This window comes from Centroberyx gerrardi, chromosome 2, assembly GCF_048128805.1.
Source record: "Centroberyx gerrardi isolate f3 chromosome 2, fCenGer3.hap1.cur.20231027, whole genome shotgun sequence".
Taxonomy (NCBI): domain Eukaryota; kingdom Metazoa; phylum Chordata; class Actinopteri; order Beryciformes; family Berycidae; genus Centroberyx; species Centroberyx gerrardi.
The window spans coordinates 2961592-2977602 of NC_135998.1; positions in this window are offsets into that span (position 1 = coordinate 2961592).

Here is a 16011-nt window from a genome sequence, read left to right on the forward strand (position 1 = left end):
TATTTAGCCTGGTCTTTCAGGCTAGCATGATCTGATTTACTGGAGTGACACCTCAATTTAAAGCTCAGATTCAGACCTTTTCATAGACTCCAACATTGTTCATTTTAAACCTTCTGGTGGCTAGCAGCACACTGATGAATTATGGTTATATTCAGCTGTTTTTAAAAGGCCTGTAGCCAACTGGTTTTATATTCTAAAGTATCCTCCTGTATTTCTGGTAAACCTGCTTCAAATCAAACATGTTGCACATCAAATTAAAGCTTAGGTTCTCTTCTTTCCATCAATTGTTGGCTTTCCATCATAGCACAACCTGGCTGCTTAAAATCAGACATTTAGTGTGGTCAATACCACACAGCTTTCAGAGCTGGGTCAGAGGTCAAATCTGTTCTGTATATTTAGCCTGGTCTTTCAGGCTAGCATGATCTGATTTACTGGAATGATACCTCCATGTAAACCTCAGATTCAGACCTTTTCATAGAGTCCAACATTGTTGATTTTAACCCTTCTGGTGGCTAGCAGCACATGATGAATTATGGTTATATTCAGCTGTTTTTAAAAGGCCTGCAGCCAACTGGTTTTATATTCTAAAGTATCCTCCTGTATTTCTGGTAAACCTGCTTCAAATCAAACATGTTGCACATCAAATTAAAGCTTAGGTTCTCTTCTTTCCATCAATTGTTGGCTTTCCATCATAGCACAAGCTGGCTGCTTAAAATCAGACATTTAGTGTGGTCAATACCACACAGCTTTCAGAGCTGGGTCAGAGGTCAAATCTGTTCTGTATATTTAGCCTGGTCCTTCAGGCTAGCATGATCTGATTTACTGGAGTGACACCTCAATTTAAAGCTCAGATTCAGACCTTTTCATAGAGTCCAACATTGTTGATTTTACCCCTTCTGGTGGCTAGCAGCACACTGATGAATTATGGTTACATTCAGCTGTTTTCAAAAGGCCTGCAGCCAACTGGTTTTATATTCTACCTTATCCTCCTGTATTTCTGGTAAACCTGCTTCAAATCAAACATGTTGCACATCAAATTAAAGCTTAGGTTCTCTTCTTTCCAACAATTGTTGGCTTTCCATCATAGCACAACCTGGCTGCTTAAAATCAGACATTTAGTGTGGTCAATACCACACAGCTTTCAGAGCTGGGTCAGAGGTCAAATCTGTTCTGTATATTTAGCCTGGTCTTTCAGGCTAGCATGATCTGATTTACTGGAGTTATACCTCCATGTAAACCTCAGATTCAGACCTTTTCATAGAGTCCAACATTGTTGATTTTAAACCTTCTGGTGGCTAGCAGCACACTGATGAATTATGGTTACATTCAGCTGTTTTCAAAAGGCCTGCAGCCAACTGGTTTTATATTCTAACTTATCCTCCTGTATTTCTGGTAAACCTGCTTCAAATCAAACATGTTGCGCATCAAATTAAAGCTTAGGTTCTCTTCTTTCCATCAATTGTTGGCTTTCCATCATAGCACAACCTGGCTGCTTAAAATCAGACATTTAGTGTGGTCAATACCACACAGCTTTCAGAGCTGGGTCAGAGGTCAAATCTGTTCTGTATATTTAGCCTGGTCTTTCAGGCTAGCATGATCTGATTTACTGGAGTGACACCTCAATTTAAAGCTCAGATTCAGACCTTTTCATAGAGTCCAACATTGTTGATTTTACCCCTTCTGGTGGCTAGCAGCAAACTGATGAATTATGGTTACATTCAGCTGTTTTCAAAAGGCCTGCAGCCAACTGGTTTTATATTCTACCTTATCCTCCTGTATTTCTGGTAAACCTGCTTCAAATCAAACATGTTGCACATCAAATTAAAGCTTAGGTTCTCTTCTTTCCAACAATTGTTGGCTTTCCATCATAGCACAAGCTGGCTGCTTAAAATCAGACATTTAGTGTGGTCAATACCACACAGCTTTCAGAGCTGGGTCAGAGGTCAAATCTGTTCTGTATATTTAGCCTGGTCTTTCAGGCTAGCATGATCTGATTTACTGGAGTGACACCTCAATTTAAAGCTCAGATTCAGACCTTTTCATAGACTCCAACATTGTTGATTTTAACCATTCTGGTGGCTAGCAGCACACTGATGAATTATGGTTACATTCAGCTGTTTTCAAAAGGCCTGTAGCCAACAGGTTTTATATTCTAACTTATCCTCCTGTATTTCTGGTAAACCTGCTTCAAATCAAACATGTTGCACATCAAATTAAAGCTTAGGTTCTCTTCTTTCCAACAATTGTTGGCTTTCCATCATAGCACAAGCTGGCTGCTTAAAATCAGACATTTAGTGTGGTCAATACCACACAGCTTTCAGAGCTGGGTCAGAGGTCAAATCTGTTCTATATATTTAGCCTGGTCTTTCAGGCTAGCATGATCTGATTTACTGGAGTGACACCTCAATTTAAAGCTCAGATTCAGACCTTTTCATAGACTCCAACATTGTTCATTTTAAACCTTCTGGTGGCTAGCAGCACACTGATGAATTATGGTTATATTCAGCTGTTTTTAAAAGGCCTGCAGCCAATTGGTTTTATATTCTAAAGTATCCTCCTGTATTTCTGGTAAACCTGCTTCAAATCAAACATGTTGCACATCAAATTAAAGCTTAGGTTCTCTTCTTTCCAACAATTGTTGGCTTTCCATCATAGCACAACCTGGCTGCTTAAAATCAGACATTTAGTGTGGTCAATACCACACAGCTTTCAGAGCTGGGTCAGAGGTCAAATCTGTTCTGTATATTTAGCCTGGTCCTTCAGGCTAGCATGATCTGATTTACTGGAGTGACACCTCAATTTAAAGCTCAGATTCAGACCTTTTCATAGAGTCCAACATTGTTGATTTTACCCCTTCTGGTGGCTAGCAGCACACTGATGAATTATGGTTACATTCAGCTGTTTTCAAAAGGCCTGCAGCCAACAGGTTTTATATTCTACCTTATCCTCCTGTATTTCTGGTAAACCTGCTTCAAATCAAACATATTGCACATCAAATTAAAGCTTAGGTTCTCTTCTTTCCATCAATTGTTGGCTTTCCATCATAGCACAAGCTGGCTGCTTAAAATCAGACATTTAGTGTGGTCAATACCACACAACTTTCAGAGTTGGGTTAGAGGTCAAATCTTTTCTGTATATTTAGCCTGGTCTTTCAGGCTAGCATGATCTGATTTACTGGAGTGACACCTCAATTTAAAGCTCAGATTCAGACCTTTTCATAGACTCCAACATTGTTCATTTTAAACCTTCTGGTGGCTAGCAGCACACTGATGAATTATGGTTATATTCAGCTGTTTTTAAAAGGCCTGCAGCCAACTGGTTTTATATTCTAAAGTATCCTCCTGTATTTCTGGTAAACCTGCTTCAAATCAAACATGTTGCACATCAAATTAAAGCTTAGGTTCTCTTCTTTCCATCAATTGTTGGCTTTCCATCATAGCACAACCTGGCTGCTTAAAATCAGACATTTAGTGTGGTCAATACCACACAGCTTTCAGAGCTGGGTCAGAGGTCAAATCTGTTCTGTATATTTAGCCTGGTCTTTCAGGCTAGCATGATCTGATTTACTGGAGTGACACCTCAATTTAAAGCTCAGATTCAGACCTTTTCATAGAGTCCAACATTGTTGATTTTACCCCTTCTGGTGGCTAGCAGCAAACTGATGAATTATGGTTACATTCAGCTGTTTTCAAAAGGCCTGCAGCCAACTGGTTTTATATTCTACCTTATCCTCCTGTATTTCTGGTAAACCTGCTTCAAATCAAACATGTTGCACATCAAATTAAAGCTTAGGTTCTCTTCTTTCCAACAATTGTTGGCTTTCCATCATAGCACAAGCTGGCTGCTTAAAATCAGACATTTAGTGTGGTCAATACCACACAGCTTTCAGAGCTGGGTCAGAGGTCAAATCTGTTCTGTATATTTAGCCTGGTCTTTCAGGCTAGCATGATCTGATTTACTGGAGTGACACCTCAATTTAAAGCTCAGATTCAGACCTTTTCATAGAGTCCAATATTGTTCATTTTAAACCTTCTGGTGGCTAGCAGCACACTGATGAATTATGGTTACATTCAGCTGTTTTTAAAAGGCCTGCAGCCAACTGGTTTTATATTCTAACTTATCCTCCTGTATTTCTGGTAAACCTGCTTCAAATCAAACATGTTGCACATCAAATTAAAGCTTAGGTTCTCTTCTTTCCAACAATTGTTGGCTTTCCATCATAGCACAACCTGGCTGCTTAAAATCAGACATTTAGTGTGGTCAATACCACACAGCTTTCAGAGCTGGGTCAGAGGTCAAATCTGTTCTGTATATTTAGCCTGGTCTTTCAGGCTAGCATGATCTGATTTACTGGAGTGACACCTCAATTTAAAGCTTAGATTCAGACCTTTTCATAGACTCCAACATTGTTCATTTTAAACCTTCTGGTGGCTAGTAGCACACTGATGAATTATGGTTATATTCAGCTGTTTTTAAAAGGCCTGTAGCCAACTGGTTTTATATTCTAAAGTATCCTCCTGTATTTCTGGTAAACCTGCTTCAAATCAAACATGTTGCACATCAAATTAAAGCTTAGGTTCTCTTCTTTCCATCAATTGTTGGCTTTCCATCATAGCACAACCTGGCTGCTCAAAATCAGACATTTAGTGTGGTCAATACCACACAGCTTTCAGAGCTGGGTCAGAGGTCAAATCTGTTCTGTATATTTAGCCTGGTCTTTCAGGCTAGCATGATCTGATTTACTGGAATGATACCTCCATGTAAACCTCAGATTCAGACCTTTTCATTTAGTCCAACATTGTTGATTTTAACCCTTCTGGTGGCTAGCAGCACACTGATGAATTATGGTTATATTCAGCTGTTTTTAAAAGGCCTGCAGCCAACTGGTTTTATATTCTAAAGTATCCTCCTGTATTTCTGGTAAACCTGCTTCAAATCAAACATGTTGCACATCAAATTAAAGCTTAGGTTCTCTTCTTTCCATCAATTGTTGGCTTTCCATCATAGCACAACCTGGCTGCTTAAAATCAGACATTTAGTGTGGTCAATACCACACAGCTTTCAGAGCTGGGTCAGAGGTCAAATCTGTTCTGTATATTTAGCCTGGTCCTTCAGGCTAGCATGATCTGATTTACTGGAGTGACACCTCAATTTAAAGCTCAGATTCAGACCTTTTCATAGAGTCCAACATTGTTGATTTTACCCCTTCTGGTGGCTAGCAGCACACTGATGAATTATGGTTACATTCAGCTGTTTTCAAAAGGCCTGCAGCCAACTGGTTTTATATTCTACCTTATCCTCCTGTATTTCTGGTAAACCTGCTTCAAATCAAACATGTTGCACATCAAATTAAAGCTTAGGTTCTCTTCTTTCCATCAATTGTTGGCTTTCCATCATAGCACAACCTGGCTGCTTAAAATCAGACATTTAGTGTGGTCAATACCACACAGCTTTCAGAGCTGGGTCAGAGGTCAAATCTGTTCTGTATATTTAGCCTGGTCTTTCAGGCTAGCATGATCTGATTTACTGGAGTGACACCTCAATTTAAAGCTCAGATTCAGACCTTTTCATAGAGTCCAATATTGTTCATTTTAAACCTTCTGGTGGCTAGCAGCACACTGATGAATTATGGTTACATTCAGCTGTTTTTAAAAGGCCTGCAGCCAACTGGTTTTATATTCTAACTTATCCTCCTGTATTTCTGGTAAACCTGCTTCAAATCAAACATGTTGCACATCAAATTAAAGCTTAGGTTCTCTTCTTTCCAACAATTGTTGGCTTTCCATCATAGCACAACCTGGCTGCTTAAAATCAGACATTTAGTGTGGTCAATACCACACAGCTTTCAGAGCTGGGTCAGAGGTCAAATCTGTTCTGTATATTTAGCCTGGTCTTTCAGGTTAGCATGATCTGATTTACTGGAGTGACACCTCAATTTAAAGCTCAGATTCAGACCTTTTCATAGAGTCCAACATTGTTGATTTTAACCCTTCTGGTGGCTAGCAGCACACTGATGAATTATGGTTACATTCAGTTTTTTCAAAAGGCCTGTAGCCAACAGGTTTTATATTCTAACTTATCCTCCTGTATTTCTGGTAAACCTGCTTCAAATCAAACATGTTGCACATCAAATTAAAGCTTAGGTTCTCTTCTTTCCATTAATTGTTGGCTTTCCATCATAGCACAACCTGGCTGCTTAAAATCAGACATTTAGTGTGGTCAATACCACACAGCTTTCAGAGCTGGGTCAGAGGTCAAATCTGTTCTGTATATTTAGCCTGGTCTTTCAGGCTAGCATGATCTGATTTACTGGAGTGACACTTCAATTTAAAGCTCAGATTCAGACCTTTTCATAGACTCCAACATTGTTCATTTTAAACCTTCTGGTGGCTAGCAGCACACTGATGAATTATGGTTATATTCAGCTGTTTTTAAAAGGCCTGCAGCCAACAGGTTTTATATTCTAACTTATCCTCCTGTATTTCTGGTAAACCTGCTTCAAATCAAACATGTTGCGCATCAAATTAAAGCTTAGGTTCTCTTCTTTCCATCAATTGTTGGCTTTCCATCATAGCACAAGCTGGCTGCTTAAAATCAGACATTTAGTGTGGTCAATACCACACAACTTTCAGAGTTGGGTTAGAGGTCAAATCTTTTCTGTATATTTAGCCTGGTCTTTCAGGCTAGCATGATCTGATTTACTGGAGTGACACCTCAATTTAAAGCTCAGATTCAGACCTTTTCATAGACTCCAACATTGTTCATTTTAAACCTTCTGGTGGCTAGCAGCACACTGATGAATTATGGTTATATTCAGCTGTTTTTAAAAGGCCTGCAGCCAACTGGTTTTATATTCTAAAGTATCCTCCTGTATTTCTGGTAAACCTGCTTCAAATCAAACATGTTGCACATCAAATTAAAGCTTAGGTTCTCTTCTTTCCATCAATTGTTGGCTTTCCATCATAGCACAACCTGGCTGCTTAAAATCAGACATTTAGTGTGGTCAATACCACACAGCTTTCAGAGCTGGGTCAGAGGTCAAATCTGTTCTGTATATTTAGCCTGGTCTTTCAGGCTAGCATGATCTGATTTACTGGAGTGACACCTCAATTTAAAGCTCAGATTCAGACCTTTTCATAGAGTCCAACATTGTTGATTTTACCCCTTCTGGTGGCTAGCAGCAAACTGATGAATTATGGTTACATTCAGCTGTTTTCAAAAGGCCTGCAGCCAACTGGTTTTATATTCTACATTATCCTCCTGTATTTCTGGTAAACCTGCTTCAAATCAAACATGTTGCACATCAAATTAAAGCTTAGGTTCTCTTCTTTCCAACAATTGTTGGCTTTCCATCATAGCACAAGCTGGCTGCTTAAAATCAGACATTTAGTGTGGTCAATACCACACAGCTTTCAGAGCTGGGTCAGAGGTCAAATCTGTTCTGTATATTTAGCCTGGTCTTTCAGGCTAGCATGATCTGATTTACTGGAGTGACACCTCAATTTAAAGCTCAGATTCAGACCTTTTCATAGACTTCAACATTGTTGATTTTAACCCTTCTGGTGGCTAGCAGCACACTGATGAATTATGGTTACATTCAGCTGTTTTCAAAAGGCCTGTAGCCAACAGGTTTTATATTCTAACTTATCCTCCTGTATTTCTGGTAAACCTGCTTCAAATCAAACATGTTGCACATCAAATTAAAGCTTAGGTTCTCTTCTTTCCAACAATTGTTGGCTTTCCATCATAGCACAAGCTGGCTGCTTAAAATCAGACATTTAGTGTGGTCAATACCACACAGCTTTCAGAGCTGGGTCAGAGGTCAAATCTGTTCTATATATTTAGCCTGGTCTTTCAGGCTAGCATGATCTGATTTACTGGAGTGACACCTCAATTTAAAGCTCAGATTCAGACCTTTTCATAGACTCCAACATTGTTCATTTTAAACCTTCTGGTGGCTAGCAGCACACTGATGAATTATGGTTATATTCAGCTGTTTTTAAAAGGCCTGCAGCCAATTGGTTTTATATTCTAAAGTATCCTCCTGTATTTCTGGTAAACCTGCTTCAAATCAAACATGTTGCACATCAAATTAAAGCTTAGGTTCTCTTCTTTCCAACAATTGTTGGCTTTCCATCATAGCACAACCTGGCTGCTTAAAATCAGACATTTAGTGTGGTCAATACCACACAGCTTTCAGAGCTGGGTCAGAGGTCAAATCTGTTCTGTATATTTAGCCTGGTCCTTCAGGCTAGCATGATCTGATTTACTGGAGTGACACCTCAATTTAAAGCTCAGATTCAGACCTTTTCATAGAGTCCAACATTGTTGATTTTACCCCTTCTGGTGGCTAGCAGCACACTGATGAATTATGGTTACATTCAGCTGTTTTCAAAAGGCCTGCAGCCAACAGGTTTTATATTCTACCTTATCCTCCTGTATTTCTGGTAAACCTGCTTCAAATCAAACATATTGCACATCAAATTAAAGCTTAGGTTCTCTTCTTTCCATCAATTGTTGGCTTTCCATCATAGCACAAGCTGGCTGCTTAAAATCAGACATTTAGTGTGGTCAATACCACACAACTTTCAGAGTTGGGTTAGAGGTCAAATCTTTTCTGTATATTTAGCCTGGTCTTTCAGGCTAGCATGATCTGATTTACTGGAGTGACACCTCAATTTAAAGCTCAGATTCAGACCTTTTCATAGACTCCAACATTGTTCATTTTAAACCTTCTGGTGGCTAGCAGCACACTGATGAATTATGGTTATATTCAGCTGTTTTTAAAAGGCCTGCAGCCAACTGGTTTTATATTCTAAAGTATCCTCCTGTATTTCTGGTAAACCTGCTTCAAATCAAACATGTTGCACATCAAATTAAAGCTTAGGTTCTCTTCTTTCCATCAATTGTTGGCTTTCCATCATAGCACAACCTGGCTGCTTAAAATCAGACATTTAGTGTGGTCAATACCACACAGCTTTCAGAGCTGGGTCAGAGGTCAAATCTGTTCTGTATATTTAGCCTGGTCTTTCAGGCTAGCATGATCTGATTTACTGGAGTGACACCTCAATTTAAAGCTCAGATTCAGACCTTTTCATAGACTCCAACATTGTTGATTTTAACCATTCTGGTGGCTAGCAGCACACTGATGAATTATGGTTACATTCAGCTGTTTTCAAAAGGCCTGTAGCCAACAGGTTTTATATTCTAACTTATCCTCCTGTATTTCTGGTAAACCTGCTTCAAATCAAACATGTTGCACATCAAATTAAAGCTTAGGTTCTCTTCTTTCCAACAATTGTTGGCTTTCCATCATAGCACAAGCTGGCTGCTTAAAATCAGACATTTAGTGTGGTCAATACCACACAGCTTTCAGAGCTGGGTCAGAGGTCAAATCTGTTCTATATATTTAGCCTGGTCTTTCAGGCTAGCATGATCTGATTTACTGGAGTGACACCTCAATTTAAAGCTCAGATTCAGACCTTTTCATAGACTCCAACATTGTTCATTTTAAACCTTCTGGTGGCTAGCAGCACACTGATGAATTATGGTTATATTCAGCTGTTTTTAAAAGGCCTGCAGCCAATTGGTTTTATATTCTAAAGTATCCTCCTGTATTTCTGGTAAACCTGCTTCAAATCAAACATGTTGCACATCAAATTAAAGCTTAGGTTCTCTTCTTTCCAACAATTGTTGGCTTTCCATCATAGCACAACCTGGCTGCTTAAAATCAGACATTTAGTGTGGTCAATACCACACAGCTTTCAGAGCTGGGTCAGAGGTCAAATCTGTTCTGTATATTTAGCCTGGTCCTTCAGGCTAGCATGATCTGATTTACTGGAGTGACACCTCAATTTAAAGCTCAGATTCAGACCTTTTCATAGAGTCCAACATTGTTGATTTTACCCCTTCTGGTGGCTAGCAGCACACTGATGAATTATGGTTACATTCAGCTGTTTTCAAAAGGCCTGCAGCCAACAGGTTTTATATTCTACCTTATCCTCCTGTATTTCTGGTAAACCTGCTTCAAATCAAACATATTGCACATCAAATTAAAGCTTAGGTTCTCTTCTTTCCATCAATTGTTGGCTTTCCATCATAGCACAAGCTGGCTGCTTAAAATCAGACATTTAGTGTGGTCAATACCACACAACTTTCAGAGTTGGGTTAGAGGTCAAATCTTTTCTGTATATTTAGCCTGGTCTTTCAGGCTAGCATGATCTGATTTACTGGAGTGACACCTCAATTTAAAGCTCAGATTCAGACCTTTTCATAGACTCCAACATTGTTCATTTTAAACCTTCTGGTGGCTAGCAGCACACTGATGAATTATGGTTATATTCAGCTGTTTTTAAAAGGCCTGCAGCCAACTGGTTTTATATTCTAAAGTATCCTCCTGTATTTCTGGTAAACCTGCTTCAAATCAAACATGTTGCACATCAAATTAAAGCTTAGGTTCTCTTCTTTCCATCAATTGTTGGCTTTCCATCATAGCACAACCTGGCTGCTTAAAATCAGACATTTAGTGTGGTCAATACCACACAGCTTTCAGAGCTGGGTCAGAGGTCAAATCTGTTCTGTATATTTAGCCTGGTCTTTCAGGCTAGCATGATCTGATTTACTGGAGTGACACCTCAATTTAAAGCTCAGATTCAGACCTTTTCATAGAGTCCAACATTGTTGATTTTACCCCTTCTGGTGGCTAGCAGCAAACTGATGAATTATGGTTACATTCAGCTGTTTTCAAAAGGCCTGCAGCCAACTGGTTTTATATTCTACCTTATCCTCCTGTATTTCTGGTAAACCTGCTTCAAATCAAACATGTTGCACATCAAATTAAAGCTTAGGTTCTCTTCTTTCCAACAATTGTTGGCTTTCCATCATAGCACAAGCTGGCTGCTTAAAATCAGACATTTAGTGTGGTCAATACCACACAGCTTTCAGAGCTGGGTCAGAGGTCAAATCTGTTCTGTATATTTAGCCTGGTCTTTCAGGCTAGCATGATCTGATTTACTGGAGTGACACCTCAATTTAAAGCTCAGATTCAGACCTTTTCATAGAGTCCAATATTGTTCATTTTAAACCTTCTGGTGGCTAGCAGCACACTGATGAATTATGGTTACATTCAGCTGTTTTTAAAAGGCCTGCAGCCAACTGGTTTTATATTCTAACTTATCCTCCTGTATTTCTGGTAAACCTGCTTCAAATCAAACATGTTGCACATCAAATTAAAGCTTAGGTTCTCTTCTTTCCAACAATTGTTGGCTTTCCATCATAGCACAACCTGGCTGCTTAAAATCAGACATTTAGTGTGGTCAATACCACACAGCTTTCAGAGCTGGGTCAGAGGTCAAATCTGTTCTGTATATTTAGCCTGGTCTTTCAGGCTAGCATGATCTGATTTACTGGAGTGACACCTCAATTTAAAGCTTAGATTCAGACCTTTTCATAGACTCCAACATTGTTCATTTTAAACCTTCTGGTGGCTAGTAGCACACTGATGAATTATGGTTATATTCAGCTGTTTTTAAAAGGCCTGTAGCCAACTGGTTTTATATTCTAAAGTATCCTCCTGTATTTCTGGTAAACCTGCTTCAAATCAAACATGTTGCACATCAAATTAAAGCTTAGGTTCTCTTCTTTCCATCAATTGTTGGCTTTCCATCATAGCACAACCTGGCTGCTCAAAATCAGACATTTAGTGTGGTCAATACCACACAGCTTTCAGAGCTGGGTCAGAGGTCAAATCTGTTCTGTATATTTAGCCTGGTCTTTCAGGCTAGCATGATCTGATTTACTGGAATGATACCTCCATGTAAACCTCAGATTCAGACCTTTTCATTTAGTCCAACATTGTTGATTTTAACCCTTCTGGTGGCTAGCAGCACACTGATGAATTATGGTTATATTCAGCTGTTTTTAAAAGGCCTGCCGCCAACTGGTTTTATATTCTAAAGTATCCTCCTGTATTTCTGGTAAACCTGCTTCAAATCAAACATGTTGCACATCAAATTAAAGCTTAGGTTCTCTTCTTTCCATCAATTGTTGGCTTTCCATCATAGCACAACCTGGCTGCTTAAAATCAGACATTTAGTGTGGTCAATACCACACAGCTTTCAGAGCTGGGTCAGAGGTCAAATCTGTTCTGTATATTTAGCCTGGTCCTTCAGGCTAGCATGATCTGATTTACTGGAGTGACACCTCAATTTAAAGCTCAGATTCAGACCTTTTCATAGAGTCCAACATTGTTGATTTTACCCCTTCTGGTGGCTAGCAGCACACTGATGAATTATGGTTACATTCAGCTGTTTTCAAAAGGCCTGCAGCCAACTGGTTTTATATTCTACCTTATCCTCCTGTATTTCTGGTAAACCTGCTTCAAATCAAACATGTTGCACATCAAATTAAAGCTTAGGTTCTCTTCTTTCCATCAATTGTTGGCTTTCCATCATAGCACAACCTGGCTGCTTAAAATCAGACATTTAGTGTGGTCAATACCACACAGCTTTCAGAGCTGGGTCAGAGGTCAAATCTGTTCTGTATATTTAGCCTGGTTCTTTCAGGCTAGCATGATCTGATTTACTGGAGTGACACCTCAATTTAAAGCTCAGATTCAGACCTTTTCATAGAGTCCAATATTGTTCATTTTAAACCTTCTGGTGGCTAGCAGCACACTGATGAATTATGGTTACATTCAGCTGTTTTTAAAAGGCCTGCAGCCAACTGGTTTTATATTCTAACTTATCCTCCTGTATTTCTGGTAAACCTGCTTCAAATCAAACATGTTGCACATCAAATTAAAGCTTAGGTTCTCTTCTTTCCAACAATTGTTGGCTTTCCATCATAGCACAACCTGGCTGCTTAAAATCAGACATTTAGTGTGGTCAATACCACACAGCTTTCAGAGCTGGGTCAGAGGTCAAATCTGTTCTGTATATTTAGCCTGGTCTTTCAGGCTAGCATGATCTGATTTACTGGAGTGACACCTCAATTTAAAGCTCAGATTCAGACCTTTTCATAGAGTCCAACATTGTTGATTTTAACCCTTCTGGTGGCTAGCAGCACACTGATGAATTATGGTTACATTCAGTTTTTTCAAAAGGCCTGTAGCCAACAGGTTTTATATTCTAACTTATCCTCCTGTATTTCTGGTAAACCTGCTTCAAATCAAACATGTTGCACATCAAATTAAAGCTTAGGTTCTCTTCTTTCCATTAATTGTTGGCTTTCCATCATAGCACAACCTGGCTGCTTAAAATCAGACATTTAGTGTGGTCAATACCACACAGCTTTCAGAGCTGGGTCAGAGGTCAAATCTGTTCTGTATATTTAGCCTGGTCTTTCAGGCTAGCATGATCTGATTTACTGGAGTGACACTTCAATTTAAAGCTCAGATTCAGACCTTTTCATAGACTCCAACATTGTTCATTTTAAACCTTCTGGTGGCTAGCAGCACACTGATGAATTATGGTTATATTCAGCTGTTTTTAAAAGGCCTGCAGCCAACAGGTTTTATATTCTAACTTATCCTCCTGTATTTCTGGTAAACCTGCTTCAAATCAAACATGTTGCGCATCAAATTAAAGCTTAGGTTCTCTTCTTTCCATCAATTGTTGGCTTTCCATCATAGCACAAGCTGGCTGCTTAAAATCAGACATTTAGTGTGGTCAATACCACACAACTTTCAGAGTTGGGTTAGAGGTCAAATCTTTTCTGTATATTTAGCCTGGTCTTTCAGGCTAGCATGATCTGATTTACTGGAGTGACACCTCAATTTAAAGCTCAGATTCAGACCTTTTCATAGACTCCAACATTGTTCATTTTAAACCTTCTGGTGGCTAGCAGCACACTGATGAATTATGGTTATATTCAGCTGTTTTTAAAAGGCCTGCAGCCAACTGGTTTTATATTCTAAAGTATCCTCCTGTATTTCTGGTAAACCTGCTTCAAATCAAACATGTTGCACATCAAATTAAAGCTTAGGTTCTCTTCTTTCCATCAATTGTTGGCTTTCCATCATAGCACAACCTGGCTGCTTAAAATCAGACATTTAGTGTGGTCAATACCACACAGCTTTCAGAGCTGGGTCAGAGGTCAAATCTGTTCTGTATATTTAGCCTGGTCTTTCAGGCTAGCATGATCTGATTTACTGGAGTGACACCTCAATTTAAAGCTCAGATTCAGACCTTTTCATAGAGTCCAACATTGTTGATTTTACCCCTTCTGGTGGCTAGCAGCAAACTGATGAATTATGGTTACATTCAGCTGTTTTCAAAAGGCCTGCAGCCAACTGGTTTTATATTCTACATTATCCTCCTGTATTTCTGGTAAACCTGCTTCAAATCAAACATGTTGCACATCAAATTAAAGCTTAGGTTCTCTTCTTTCCAACAATTGTTGGCTTTCCATCATAGCACAAGCTGGCTGCTTAAAATCAGACATTTAGTGTGGTCAATACCACACAGCTTTCAGAGCTGGGTCAGAGGTCAAATCTGTTCTGTATATTTAGCCTGGTCTTTCAGGCTAGCATGATCTGATTTACTGGAGTGACACCTCAATTTAAAGCTCAGATTCAGACCTTTTCATAGACTCCAACATTGTTGATTTTAACCCTTCTGGTGGCTAGCAGCACACTGATGAATTATGGTTACATTCAGCTGTTTTCAAAAGGCCTGTAGCCAACAGGTTTTATATTCTAACTTATCCTCCTGTATTTCTGGTAAGCCTGCTTCAAATCAAACATGTTGCACATCAAATTAAAGCTTAGGTTCTCTTCTTTCCAACAATTGTTGGCTTTCCATCATAGCACAAGCTGGCTGCTTAAAATCAGACATTTAGTGTGGTCAATACCACACAGCTTTCAGAGCTGGGTCAGAGGTCAAATCTGTTCTATATATTTAGCCTGGTCTTTCAGGCTAGCATGATCTGATTTACTGGAGTGACACCTCAATTTAAAGCTCAGATTCAGACCTTTTCATAGACTCCAACATTGTTCATTTTAAACCTTCTGGTGGCTAGCAGCACACTGATGAATTATGGTTATATTCAGCTGTTTTTAAAAGGCCTGCAGCCAATTGGTTTTATATTCTAAAGTATCCTCCTGTATTTCTGGTAAACCTGCTTCAAATCAAACATGTTGCACATCAAATTAAAGCTTAGGTTCTCTTCTTTCCAACAATTGTTGGCTTTCCATCATAGCACAACCTGGCTGCTTAAAATCAGACATTTAGTGTGGTCAATACCACACAGCTTTCAGAGCTGGGTCAGAGGTCAAATCTGTTCTGTATATTTAGCCTGGTCCTTCAGGCTAGCATGATCTGATTTACTGGAGTGACACCTCAATTTAAAGCTCAGATTCAGACCTTTTCATAGAGTCCAACATTGTTGATTTTACCCCTTCTGGTGGCTAGCAGCACACTGATGAATTATGGTTACATTCAGCTGTTTTCAAAAGGCCTGCAGCCAACAGGTTTTATATTCTACCTTATCCTCCTGTATTTCTGGTAAACCTGCTTCAAATCAAACATATTGCACATCAAATTAAAGCTTAGGTTCTCTTCTTTCCATCAATTGTTGGCTTTCCATCATAGCACAAGCTGGCTGCTTAAAATCAGACATTTAGTGTGGTCAATACCACACAACTTTCAGAGTTGGGTTAGAGGTCAAATCTTTTCTGTATATTTAGCCTGGTCTTTCAGGCTAGCATGATCTGATTTACTGGAGTGACACCTCAATTTAAAGCTCAGATTCAGACCTTTTCATAGACTCCAACATTGTTCATTTTAAACCTTCTGGTGGCTAGCAGCACACTGATGAATTATGGTTATATTCAGCTGTTTTTAAAAGGCCTGCAGCCAACTGGTTTTATATTCTAAAGTATCCTCCTGTATTTCTGGTAAACCTGCTTCAAATCAAACATGTTGCACATCAAATTAAAGCTTAGGTTCTCTTCTTTCCATCAATTGTTGGCTTTCCATCATAGCACAACCTGGCTGCTTAAAATCAGACATT